Below are 14,126 nucleotides of genomic sequence, written 5' to 3' on the forward strand. Positions count from 1 at the left end.
AAGAGAAAAACAAATACAGTATGCTAACACATATATATGGAATCTAAGGGAAAATAAAGGTCATGAAGAACCTAGTGGCAAGATGGGAATAAAGACACAGACCTACTAGAGAATGGACTTGAGGATATGGGGAGGGGGAGGGGTAAGATGTGACACGGTGAGAGAGTGGCATAGACATATATACACTACCAAATGTAAAATAGATAGCTAGTGGGAAGCAACCGCATAGCACAGGGAGATCAGCTCGGTGCTTTGTGACCACCTAGAAGGGTGGGATAGGGAGGGTTGGGAGGGAGGGAGATGCAAGAGGGAAGAGATATGGGAACATATGTATATGTATAACTGATTCACTTTGTTATAAAGCAGAAACTAACACACCATTGTAAAGCAATTATACTCCAATAAAGATGTTTTAAAAAAAAATCGTCAAACAAATTAAGGTCTCTACATTTTATTGTATGGCAGTTATACTTTAATGGAAGCATCTTAAAATCTCACTTATGTAGACATTTTGTTGAGTCCTGACTTTTTTTAGCTGTCCCTTCTGTTTGGTTATCATTACGTGCACTTTGCGTGACCCACGTTTCTATTTGGTACATGTCGTTGATGTTATCCAGTATTCTCCTGGAGTTAAGAGGGAAGGCTCAACTTCTGATTGATTGATTTGACATGTCTCAAAGCTTCAGAATATCAAAGGGACAGGTAAGTAACCTGTGTTTTTGACCCTGGATCCCATAGGACCTGCCTTTATTTACCCATTCACCATTTATAGAACCTCAGTGTTGCAAAGAACTTGAAGACTTTCCATGTGCCTTAATCATCGGGGCGCCCCCTTCTAGAAGGAAATGTGGCTGGAATCCCAGCCTTATGGATTGAGGTGGATGTGGGGATGGGGATTGGAAAAGAAGCTCTTGCTCCAGCTCCTTTTAAACCCCAGGGTCCTTGCTTTTCTGTCTAGACTCTCCGTGAGCCGTGTCGTCCATGGGCACGGCTTCAACCATCACCACTCTTTTGATGATTCCCAAGGTATCTGCAGCTCACACTTCTCTTCTGAGTTGAAGCTAGAAAAGATCTAGATGTCTACTCTGAATTGCTCTCTCTCGTTTACTCACAAATGTGCTGTTGTTCTCACTTCCCGTAAAGTTTCTCTCAGCCCTTTCCTGCTACTATTTTCTCTTTCCACTTCCCTTCCCATCTTCTCCTTGACCATAGAAGTCGGGCCTCTGCCTCCCCACCCATTCACTAGAACCTTCTCATTTTAGGATTCACCAAGAACGCTACGTGACCAAATCCCAAGGCCAGTTTCCAGCCCTCATCCTTCCTGGCTTCTCTGCAACATTTGTTGATGTTAATTGTCCCTTTTTTTCCTCGAAGAAAAACCGTCCTCTCCCTTGGTCTGGGACACCGTCCTCTCTCCTGCTCACCGCACAGACCCTGCCTTTTTCCTGGCTCCCCTTTGAGATTCCAGGGCCTCCGTGTGTGTCCTTGGCCCTCTTTTCTCTTGTAAGAGGACTCTGGCTTAAAAGAAACTGTTTCTTTCTCGCCGTTTCAGTTTCTGTTTGTACGCCCATGACACAGCATCTGTATCTTTAGGCCCCGCCTCCCTCCTGAGTTTCACATCTGTGTTTCATTGTGTACTGAACGTTTCACACTCACTGTCCAAACCAAACTCATCAATCCCCCAGCTACTGTTCCCTCTGGCTCTGGGTGTCCCCTGAGACCAGTGGCCCAGGCCCACCGCTGCTTGGTGCCTTTGGTGCTTTCTGGAGTCTGTGGATGAACATCTGTAAGTTCTGCCTGTTCTTCGTGTCCCTCCCCCACTTCCGTCTTCTCCATCCCTCCCACCACTGCCCCAGAGTGGGCCCCCATGACCCCCTGACCTGTTCCTGGGTCTCCCTGCCTTCTCCCCCCTTTCCCTACAACCCACTTCTGCTTTCAGTTCCCTCCACTCCTCAAGGTAAAGCCTCAGCTCCTTAGAATGACAATGAAGCCCTTGGTCCGCGCAGTGCCCGCCCCGTCCGTCCCTGCGTGACCTGTCCCTGCGTGATTTCAGTTAGGGTTAGGGTTAGCACCTGTGAGTTTCAGGTGCATTTCCCCTCCTGTGTTACCCTCGTCCCCCGGCAGAATATGGGTTGTTCCCTGCTTTGGGTTTGTGTGGCACTTCACGTATTTCTTTATTGGTAATTCGTGAGTGTGTATACACACACTGGGGACGGTACTGGATCTCTCACTCGTGTGTCCTGGGCCCAGACACACGGCCTCATACCCAGAGGGGCCCACATAGGGTTATTGAAGTCCGCCTGGGCAGCCTGGTGGAAGCGCCTGCCTCCCCCTCCCTGGAAAGGCTCCACGCTCCCACACTCTGGGCTCCCCCAGATGCCCCAAGGGATGCGGAGCTGGTGCTGCACTTTCCTGTCTATGAGTGTCTGCGCTCTGGCCACAGGAGCCCTCCGAGTCACCCACCATCTCTTCTGACGACCAGGAGGGACCACTCTGGGATCTGGAAGCTTTCCAGCATTGATGCTGAGAAGAGGGATTGCCTCTTTCATGTCACGTCCCAAGGGGTCCCGGCAATCGGACTCTCCCAGGCTTCCCTTCCTGGGGAGGGCTGGGGAGGAGGATGGGGAGAAACCCACTCACTGGCTGGAGTCCTTCCACAGGAGATGGAAAGGTTGTCTCCTCACAGGGGAGTTGTCTTCCTCGCCAAGCGCAGGTGCTGTGTCTGGGCTACTGATGCTGATGAGGGACGGCAGAACAGGCCCACGTCGTGTCTGCTCCTCCTCACTCCTGGCAGGGCCGTGGGTGGGCCGTGGTCTCTCTTCTGGCCTTAAATGAAGTGGCACTTGGAGCCAGAGAAGAGGCTCTATTCTAGCCCGGTCCTGCCCCACTGACGCAGAAAGCCAGGGTGGCGGCAGGGATGGGCCGGGGATCGCGGCCCCGGTAGCGGTGGAGCGGGCGTTTTTCATTGATGCCTTTAATAATTACTGTTTAAGCAACAGAACGCAGAGTGAGATTGTGTCAAAGGTAGATCAGAGCCACGTGAGTTTGGAGGTTGGCTCAGAAATCTGCCTCCCCTCCTCGCTAGGTGGCTGTTATTTCGATGTATTTTTTATTTTATTTTCCCTCCCCTTCATTTTTGAGCGCGGCAGTCTTTTCCCTAAAGGGAGTGCAGGAGGAAGGTGCTATGTGAAATATTCTCATAGTTATTATTTGCCTGCGGCCAACGCAAGTTTCTCAGTAAATCAAAATATGCGTTTCAGCGAAGTTTAAACCTGCCAGGCTGAGCAGCTGCGGGTGACAGAGGCAGAGCGGACGTGACCGCTAGGAGGCTGGTGCAGTCTGAGCCGGGACTCGGCCTTGCTGCCCTGGGGTTGGAAGAGGAAGTGGAGACGTCAATTTTAGGCCTCAATATTTAAATATTTGTGATTCGCCTGTTCTAATTGCTTTGCAGTTTGCTTGCTTTTTAAAAATCCAGTGTGTGGTTTCCACTGTGTCCTTGAGTTGGTGAAACAGTAAGAGTCACGGGCTGTCCTGGCCCGAGCAGCAGCGTCAACGTTCACTATTTGCTGAGTTGCCAGACATATGGGCCCTGGGACGGAGGAGGGGACACAGTCCCTGACCTCTGGGAACGCTCGCTGGGAAGAGACAGGACAAACCAACTGGCAGCCTCAGCTGCTGCACCCTCCTCCTCCTGGCCGCCCTCCTCCCTTGGTCCCCGGGTTCGTGGGAGGGGCGCAGAAGTTTTGAAGGGCGAGAGTGGGACGCTGCAGCTTAATTCAGGAACTCGGGCGAGGCCTGCCGTGGGGTGAGCTTCGAATGAAGGCCAGGCAGGAGTCCTGGGCTTTGTCCAAACTGCCGCTCGGTGACCTTCCGGAGCTGGGGCACCTCCCGGGGCTCATGTGACTCTTGCCAGGTAGCGAGCTGGCATGGTTCCCTGGGTTGCTGGTCCCTTCCCTGCGAGACACCGAAGGCTCTGGGGGAGGGAGCAGCGGGTACTGGGCCAGCCCGACAGGGAGGACGGGCAGCCATCCCGGCGGCCAGAGACTGTGGCCGTGACTTCTGAGCGAGAGAGCCTGCCTGCCTGCCCTCTGCGCTTGCCCCCAAACAGAAGCCAGCACGGTCCTTCGGAAGCCCAGCTGAGATCCCATCACACTTGTGGTGAAATCTAGAGCCCGCCTGTGACCTCCGGGCCTCGGGTGGTCTGGCTTCAGCTCCTGTGTTCTTGATGGCTGCGTACTTGTGTTCCTTCTGCCTGGAACCCCAGGCAGTTCTCACCATGCCTCCTCCCCTCAGCTCTGCTCAGATGCCCCGTTCACACGGCTCCCCTTGTCTCTGCATCGAAGAGCACCCCTCACCCTGTGTGCCTGCTGGTTTTCTTCAAGGCGCCTCAGCTGCCTGACACGCACCACCTCCTTGTGTCTTATCCGTCTCCCTGGAGATAAGGCACAGGAAGGGGTTTTTAATGCCCCACCTCCACTGTGGCCCCTGGCCTTCTGAGCCTGGCAGAGTGGGTGCCTGGCATCTATGGAGGACTCCCAGCCGCTCTCCGTGCTGTGCAGGTGGATGGCCGGGGCTTTTGTCTTTTTTTTTTTTAAATTTTAAGTAATTAATTAATTTTTGGCTGCGTTGGGTCTTCGTTGCTGTGCGCGGGCTTTCTCTAGTTGCAGCGAGTGGGGGCTACTCTTTGTTGCTGTGCGCAGGCTTCTCATTGCGGTGGCTTCTCTTGTTGTGGAGCACGGGCTCTAGGCTCATGGGCTTCAGTGGTTGTGGTGCGTGGGCTCAGTAGTTGCGGTGCATGGACTCAGTTGTTGTGGCGTGTGGGCTCAGTAGTTGTGGCTCGCAGGCTTCAGTAGTTGTGGCTCGCAGGCTCTAGAGTGCAAGCTCAGTAGTTGTGGCGCACGGGCTCTGCGGCGTGTGGGATCTTCCCGGACCAGAGCTCGAACCCGTGTTGCCTGCACTGGCAGGTGGATTCCTAACCACTGCACCGCCAGGGAAGTCCTGGGGCTTCTGTCTTGCTCCCACCATGCAGCCCTTTTACCCACAGCTTATCTGTTTCCTGGCACACAGGACACTCTTTGCTGCTCACTGCAGATGCTAAGCTAGAGTATTCAAGAAGCAGATTGAAAGTTCAGTGCGTTTTCCCCAAGAAAAGGTTTTTGTGTCAGCGAATTGGCAACTTGCTCACCTCCTGATTCTCCCCATAAATTCAAGCCTCTTAGGACACTGGTCCTGTCACCCTTCTCCGGGTTTGGCACAGTCCGAGTTCATAGTTGTGAACCAAAGTCTGCATCCATTTTATTTTCTTGGAGTGGAGTTGGGAAGGTGGACATAAAATTTAAAAAAATACACTTTGGGCTTCCCTGGTGGCGCAGTGGTTGAGAATCTGCCTGCTAATGCAGGGGACACGGGTTCGAGCCCTGGTCTGGGAAGATCCCACATGCCACGGAGCAGCTGGGCCCGTGAGCCACAATTGCTGAGCCTGCGCATCTGGAGCCTGTGCCCCGCGACGGGAGGGGCCGCGATAGAGAAAGGCCCGCGCACCGCGATGAAGGGCGGTCCCCGCACCGCGATGAAGAGTGGCCCCCGCTTGCCGCAACTGGAGAAAGCCCTCGCACGAACCGAAGACCCAACACAGCCAAAAAATAAAAATAAAAATAAATAAATAAGAAAAAAATCCTAAAAAAAAAAAAATACACTTTGATTCAACTTTCGTAAAAATACTATTCACGAGGCATTGTGTACGACGTTGTGAGACCAGACTCTACAGGTAGCTGGGAATCTGCCCTGAGATGCTCCTTGCTTCGTCCTCCCAGCACTACTTAGTGGGACAGTCTTTGCCAGGCTCCTGAATGTGCAGTTTTTCACCAGAAGTTGTTATTGGCAGGTGAGCGTGAAGTATTAATTTAGCCAGATTCTAGCATCTTCAGAATCACACATGAGTATTGAGAAACCATTGCTGAAACTGCTCGATCAATTTAAATTTAATTAAAAGGCATCGAATCAAAGAATAACATGGTGAAGTACAGTAATAACCACAAGCATCCTGGTCATTTTACGTCATAATCCCTTTTCTGGTTTTTCAGTGGAGCCAGGTAGGATTAAGCAGGCTGACTTGCACGTTCTCTTTTGCTCTCCAGGAAAATGAGGATTTCCTTGCCTTAAGAGAAAAAATTTGTCTGCTTTGGTCGTCCGAAGTATTATATGTGGGCTTTTAATAATTTAGATGAAAGGGTGCATGAAGTAGTCACCTCATATTCTTTATTTGGATAGAGTATTTCTGAATTAATGCAAAATACGTGTGAGAGGTCAGTTTTGCCTCCCTGTTCCAGCTGCATTTGGAAGAGAAATACGACTAACTCTTCTTTCTAAGCAAAAATCATAGAAATGCTGCTGGCCCCTTGGGGCGGGTCAGGAACAGCCATCATCTGGAAATTCATAGCCAGAAAGGGCCCGCCTCGGGGCTGCTGGGCCCCGGGGCCTCTCCAACAGGGGCGCAGTTCCCAGGTGAACGGGGTCTCCACCCTGAGGTGGGGCCCTAGAGCAGACCCCTGGGCCGACACAGCTGAGGACTGAGCTATACCTGGCAGAGCTGCAGTTGTGTGCGAGGGGGAGAGAACGCGGGGGTAGAGAAGGCTCTAGTCTTCCTAGGAGCTGGTGCGGCTGTGGAGCTGTTTGTTTGTAATGTGGGTCTAAGCGCAGCGGGTGGGGTGGCCCACCAGAGGCAGCCCTGTGACAGGTGAGGCCTGGGTGCACCCACCTGCCTCCTTGGGCTGACCTCAGATCGTGAGTGTGACCCGGGTGAAATTAATCCGTGTGCACGAAAAGACTTGGGAAAACCTCCCCTAAGTGAGCTCTCCAGGTCTGGTTCTTTCGGGCTCAGCTCTCAGAGGGGATGGCGGCTTTTGGGTTTCCTCCCTCCCGTGTTACCCTAACGCCAAGGAAGATTTCCTGCATCTGCTCTGCTCTTCACCCTGAGGGCGGCCCAGCCTGTTTCGAGCTCTGAGCAGCCAACCTCGTCCCGCTCACCGGTCCCCGAGTCAGTGGGCCTTTCACGGTGCACCATCGTGGGGTCTGCAGCCGCCCCTTTTCTGCTCTTGGCTTTATCTGTATCGTGACTGGGCCTTGGGGTCTGGGCACACCCCCTCACTGCCCTTGTGGAGCAGATGTGCTGAAGCAGTGTCACCTTTTTTGGGCCCAGGTGGCTGCTCAGGGATCGAAGGGACACTTTGTGTATCTTCTTCTGCTGGGTCATCATTAAAGTTCACAATCCAGGTGATTCCAAAGCCGCCAAGGGCTTTACCTAGGTGACCTGCTGGGAAAGAAGAGAAGGGTTGTCATCTCAACACACCAATATGGTAACCTTTTTTCTGCTTTTTTTCCCAGTTATCTTCCAGCTTCTGCGTGGGTAGAGTCACCTGGGTGGCCCAAAACTACCCGTGTGTCTCTTTTGAGCCAGGCTGCAGCATAACTTTGCAGGGTTAACTCTCTCTGCTGAAATGTTTCTGCTGTATTTGAGGCTTACAAGATGAAGCCAGTTAGAGATATATATATATATATATATATATATTTTTTTTTTTTTTTGGAAGTGGGGAGAAATGCTGGTCTTGTTTCTTTTCTTTTTTTTCTACATTATTCAGTTTCTTATTTATTTATATATATTTCCCCCCACTTTATTTATTTATTTATTTATCACATCTTTATTGGAGTATAATTGCTTTACAATGGTGTGTTGGTTTCTGCTTTATAACAAAGTGAATCAGCTATACATATACATATATCCCCATATCTCCTCTTGCGTCTCCCTCCCTATTTATTTATTTTTAAATTGAAGTATAGTTGATTTGCAACGTGTTTCAGGTGTATAGCACAGTGATTCAGTTATATATCCATCTATCTATGTATCTATGTATCTATGTATCTATCCTTTTTCAGATTCTTTTCCCTTATAGGTTAGCTGGTCTTGTTTCTTGAAGGGAAAATGCTCAAATGACTTGATGTGATGTTTGGAAACAGCTCTCTGCTTACCTTGTGTCACTCCAGCAGGTCACGATTTGGGAAGGCCACCACGTCCTCATGGTCCATCTTTGTCTTCTGTGTTTGCAGAGTGCAGCAAACGGGTCAGGAACCCACGCTGACTCTTCAATGGGGAAGTATTTAAAAGCTGGATCTGTGCTCGCCTGTCCCCTAGCAGGTCTCTGCATGGGACCCCGTGGTTGCTGGGTCCGGGGTGCTTTGGGCCTGGTCCCCAGGCCGCCAGCCCTTCCGGCGCCAGCACCTCTTGCTGGGCTTCTGGCAGCTCGGAGCCTTCTACTGGGAGAGCTTTGTTTGTCATTGCTCGACAGCCAGGAAACTGAAGTGGCGGGCGAGGCACGGACCTGAAAGGGGGCTGCGTGTCCCCATTGCCGTCCTCCAGGTTGTCATCCTAAATTGCTGTACACCTGCTAATGAGGTGATGAGGCATCACCTTGCGTTTGGAGCAGCTGCGTTAATTACATCCTCACAGCCATCCCCTGTGCCCACCACTCCTGGCAGCTTCCTTTGCTTTACATTAATAGACCAAATTAGAGGGAAATGGGGAGGGTGTCCCTGGAGGCCAGATGCCCTCGGCTTCTCGGACGCAGATGATGACTTTTGCTCAGGACCAGGAAGTGCAGACTATAAGGCGGTCCCTGGAGGGCGTTTGGGCGCCCAGGAGGCCGCATGAATGAAGGTGGCTCCTCTGAGCTGAGAGGGCCCTGCCTGTGCTCATTTTCTTTGGCATCTCGTGCCCTCATGGGTGACGGGGAGGAGGGGCTGAGCGATTGTCCCACTTGCTGGCAATTATCGTCCATCCAGAAAATAGGACCTTAGTGACACACTTGAAAGCCTGGAAACAAAGCTCATCTGCAGAGTCTTTGCATGTGTTTTGTCATCTCTAAATACCCCGAAAGGTAGACCAACAGGGGGCAGGTGGCCCCCCTGCCCAAGGGCAGAGCAGGTCCAGGACCCAGAGCCCTCCTACCACACCCCTCCCTTTACCGCATCCCTGCCTCAGCTGCAAGGACAGGCAGCCGAGTCTGTGGCTTGAGCTGCGGAGGGCAGTTAACTTCCCTGAGCTATTTTCATCATCTGAAAAATGGGAACACCGAGCCTGCCTCTTGGGTCTGCTGTGAAAGGTCAACCCACAAACTTCATTACTTCTCTCTGCTTCCATGCCTGCTGTCTGCTTCCTGCCCTGTGCCCAGCCTCAAGCTTATTCCTGGCACACGCTAGGTGCCTGGTACATATTCGCTGAGCAAGTGAAAGTGACAGTGATTTGCACAATGGTAGCTAACGACACCCCACCCCTTGTCTTCCTGAATCCCTGCCGCCTTGCCTCCCTTCCCCTGCCCTCCACTGTAGCTGTAACTGTAGCTGTAACTGTAGGGCGAGAGGTGATGCAGGGTGTTAGGATCCCTCAGCTGGTGGGTGGCCTGGAGGGGTGAGCAGTGCGAGCCTGGTTTGAGAAGCGTAAGAAAGGCTTTGCCTCCTTACTTTTTCACCTCAGTTGCTTGGGTTTCATCTGGATTAGCAGGTTTTTTAGGAGCCTCCCAGGAAGTCACACACTCTTGAGTTCATTGGCTTGGGTAGCCATAACCCTGAAGGTCAAGTCCTTTCCGATTGGCTGCTTCAGGATGCTTCGCAGGCCAGCGGGGTAAGCGGCGGTGGTGTCCCCGTTTGTTTCTGAATAAGACATTATTCCCAAGAAGTCAGCAAGTGTGAAAATGTGTGTTATCTTGCTAATGGGACACTAATGAAATATTAAAGTGCATCTCTCTTCCTGTCAGTTTCCTGGGAGCCACTCGATCCTCTTGATTCTAGTCTATCTTTACATAAAGAGCCCCAGGGAATTAACATTTCTTATACTTTGCAAAATAACCTTGGTATTTCTGCTGCCGCAGTGGAGAAGTTCGTAATTTCCACTTGGTGACCGGCTGGGTTGAGGCGCTCTCCCTCTGCAGGGGGTGCCCTACCTGGGGGGTCCCCTTGGTCGGTCCTCCCAGCACCTGTCCCCCTGGCTGACACCTTCTCCCAGCTCCCTTGTGGTCCCCACTGTCTCCCTCTCAGCAGAAGACTTGACCCCAGCGCACAGGGGATGCTCTGTCGTAGCCACTCTGGGCTGAGCCAGGCCACTGCCAGTCGCCATGCATGGATCACAGAATCCTCCCCACTACCCGGTCAGGCAGCAGGGGAGGCGTTTCTGTGCCCACTTTGCAGGGAAGACAGCTTGGGCTCCGTGAGGTTAAGTGGCCTGCCCAAAGGTACCCTGCTGGTAGGTCAGAGGCAGGATTTGAACCCAGCCCACACCCCGTAACGCCAGCGCTAGGCTGCTTTCCCCAGCGCCCCTGTCCGGCTACAGGTGTGACCTACCCAGGTTGCCGTCAATGAGCCATGACCCTGAGTGAGTCACTTTATCTATGCTTCAGTTCCCCCTCTCTGAAAGGACCTAAGTGCCATCCTTCCTTCTCTATGTGTGAACGTTCCTGGGGACAGAGGCCATGGAGGAGGGGTTGGACTTCTGGGGCCAGTTTCTCCCCCTGGCCTCTAGATCGGAGCCCTCATCTTTGCTCTGGCCCCCACATCCTCTGGCTCAGATGCTTGGGGAGGTTGAGTCCCCTACACCCCCACCTGTGAGTCCCACACAGCTGGATACCGGCTCCATCAGGTTGCTCAGTGCTCTGCTGGGGAGCCTGCGGGTCCCCCCAGAGCCACTTGCCTTTGGGGTTCCCCACACCCCCATCCTTGTTGGGGTGCCCTCCCCAGCACAGTGCCATCATGGCAAGGGAGGCATTCTGCTGCTGGTGGCCGGCACCCTGCTTGATCCCTGGGAATTTTTGGCCAGGTGCTGGCCCCTGCCTAGAGTTCCTTGCTCCTCCCTCACGCCACTTAGCTTCTTCCAGCAGAGACTCAGGTCAGCTTCTTCCTGGAAGCTTCCACTAACTGTTTCCTACCCTGAATGCTGGTCTTTCTCTTCCTGAGTGTTTTTAAGTTGCTTTATGGATGAGCATTTCTGTGTGAGCCCCTCAAACTGTGCTGTGCCGGGCTCTGCGCTCCATGCTGGAGACCAAGCTGAGGAACGTGCAGAGGAGGGAGATGTGGGGAGGGGACCAGGAGAGACTCGCAGAGGAGGTGGCACGGATTTCGGTTCTGAAGGCAGAGTAAGATGTTTGAGAGGTAAAGAGGGGGCCCTTCCTAGGGGAAGGAATAGCGCAAATGCGGACATGGGAGCAGGCAAGGATAGACTTGGAGGCAAATGAATAGTCCGTTTTGTCTGGAGCACAGGGTTCGTGTCAGCATCTTGAGAGGGGGAAAGACCCTGCACTAGGGCAAGGGTCTGTGTCAAATGGTCTAAACTGCCTTTGGGGGTGCTGAGCATAATCGCAATTGATTATTTCTGAGGGATTCTGGTTGCTGCCTTCCTCCCCCAGTTGAATGTAGGTTGCAAGAAGGCAGGGCTTTTTCACTCTTGTGTCTCTGGTGTTAGGACAGCACCTGATATATTTAACAGGTACTGAGTTCTCAAGTAAATGAATGTGCACTTGAATTAAGGCAGAGCAATTCACACACAGAGCTACTAGCTAGGATGGCCTAGCTAGTGGCCATCCATGGCCATTTATTGTGGCCTCTGGCCAGTGGTACTAGTTGTAGGCCGCATGGGGTGCTGTCTGTCTCTTCTCAGCGCCTGGTCCCAGGCAGACCCATAGGGAGGGTGGCACAGGTGCATGGTTGGGTCACAGACCTTTCCCTCTTTGAGATGCAGCCCGCTTCTGCCTGGCTTGCGGAAGTCGGGGCTTTTAGTTCAGCAGGGCTGAGGAAACGGGGAGCCGCTGTTAGCCAGGGAGGTGCCAGGAACCACCAACTCTGGGGCCAGTGTTCTGCTGCTTTCTCGCCCCTCCTCAGGAACACATTCTTGTCTCCATCCCACCAGCTTTTGTTTTTGAAGAAAAATGAAGTCTCGTTTATTTTTAAAACCAAACCACTAGGAAAATGTATCACAGTCTTGAAACAGCAAACAGGCTATATTATCAAGTAATAAGTTGGTAAAAACGCAACAAGGTCCTTAATAAAACGATAAGGTGCCTGAACTGGGGCAAGAACTACGCATGTCGCGCAAGTGGTATTTGGTAACGGGGGGCTGTCCCGTTTTTTGCTCTAAAGGAGTCACAGCTCGCCCCTGAGTTGCTGACTTTTTCTCCTTTGACCTTCGTGTTGCCAAGGGATTGTTTCAACAGAGCTTTGTTATTACAGGGGGCAAAGTAAGCAATACTGGGTTTAGGCTTTCATTCTGTTTTGTTTTATGGAAACCAGATTTTTCCAAAGCCAGTACTTCATAACTCTCTTAATTAAGTATCTAACAATTCCTCTTTCGCTGTTCGTTCCTGAATACTAGCACAGTCAAAATCCCCTTTCCCTTCAAGGGTGAGTGTCACTGCAAGATTGTCTTGTCACTCCGCTGACTCTGCTGCAGATAGCCTCAAGGCTCATCATGGCTGCCAGTTAGAGGGGAGATTTTCTTCCCCTACCAGTGTGATAGCGCTTCTTATATTTTTTCAGGGTCTCCAGGCTGAAAGGTGTCATGTGTGAGAATTTTAAGAAATGCACATCCACATTTTGACGGCCAGAAATGAATATCCGCAAGAACCCTTTCAAAGTTTTTATCCAAACTACCTCTCCCAACTCTGCATCTTAAAGTAACTTCATGTCCTTGTATATGAAACAAAACCAAGCAAAACAAATCCCCAGAAGCCCCCTTTCCCCTTCTAAATTAGTGACCTCATGGATTTTGTTTTATTTCCGGTTTGTGGAACATGTTGTAGTGATCCTTCTGGTAAACGGGAGGTTGGCAACGAATAGAAACAGCTCTCCTCACACTCCACCAGATCATAAGCAGGTCAGATGAACCTGCCAGTCTGTTGGTATCTGTGTACTAAGAGAATCTGGTACCTTGGAGGGCTCTGGTTTGGTACAAGGGAGACTCCCTGTTGCCAGGATAAGCCCTGGCCACATGAAATTCAGGCTCACAAAAACTCTCCTGTGCTATCTCTGACCCAAATTTTAGCACCAGTTTTTTTCACTTTCTAGGATTCACACACAAAGAACCAGAGGCAAGTGACATAGGCCTTAAACTTGCTGCCATCCTTAATTTCCTCATTCATAAACTTTCCTTAGAAAACCCAAATCCCCGTTCCTCTTTTTAAGTAGATTCCTGCCTTCAGCCCCGATGGCCAATAGCAGACAGCTACTTCCCAGTGGACGAGAGAGACTCCTTCATCTTCTTGGTCTTGGTTGGGGTGAGGTTCACGTGGTCATCCACACACTTGGTCACGCAACTCTCCAGCCGCCGCTTCACCTGAAGCTCTTTACTCCCCGCATCCGTTGAATCTCTGGCTTTGTCGTTGCAGTGTATAGTGCACCGGGCCAGGCGGTCCTGGAACTTCTCCAACTCGCAGGTCCCCAGGGCCTGGGCTTGAGCCAGAGGTGCACGGCAGTGCTCAATGCACTGGTGCACTTGCTGCATGGACGCCTGGCTGACCTCACAGCAGCCGGTGCTGCACCGGAACGTGAGGCCCTGCATTTTCCGGATGTTCTCTCTCCACACTCTTCACCACAGTGTCCACCGCCTCCTGCACCCGGAGCTGCTGCAGCTCTGCCATGGCGACCCCGCGCAGCTCCCTGCCGCGCCGGCGCCCACATGCTCACCAGCTTTTTATCTTAATTTACGAGCCTGCTGTAGCACCAGTGAAGACATACTGTACTGCCTGGGGAAAAAAACACAGCAGAATTCTAATTCTGTACGATTCAAAGGCATGCCTTTGGCTGGAGCTGCTTCAGAAATAAGAAAAGCAGGAGACAGAGCCCTGCTTGGGCTTGCTGGACTTGTCAGGGAGCCTCGTCCTGGCTGTCTCCTATTGGCCTTGGGCTTAATTAAGCCTTCTGATTTATTTTTCAATTCACTATTTTTTGAAAAAAGAAAAGATACCTTAATGGAAGCTTTTAAAATTCAGGAGCTTTGGATTCCTCTACTTTGTCAGGCAAAAGTGGATTCATTTAGGTAGTTTTATCCAAAAAAATGCACATATTTATGAAGGTTTCAAAAATTAGATTTT

General features: G+C 51.5%; 1 protein-coding gene and 1 pseudogene across 4 annotated transcripts in view; one reads left to right on the top strand and one right to left on the bottom strand.

Moving 5' to 3' along the window:
* Window positions 1–14,126, top strand: part of CAMTA1 (calmodulin binding transcription activator 1) — an 888,068-nt gene that overhangs the window by 116,141 nt on the left and 757,801 nt on the right. The window lies entirely within an intron of this gene.
* Window positions 13,259–13,673, bottom strand: LOC103008020 (protein FAM136A-like; annotated as a pseudogene).

Source organism: Balaenoptera acutorostrata, chromosome 1 (assembly GCF_949987535.1).
Source record: "Balaenoptera acutorostrata chromosome 1, mBalAcu1.1, whole genome shotgun sequence".
Lineage (NCBI taxonomy): Eukaryota > Metazoa > Chordata > Mammalia > Artiodactyla > Balaenopteridae > Balaenoptera > Balaenoptera acutorostrata.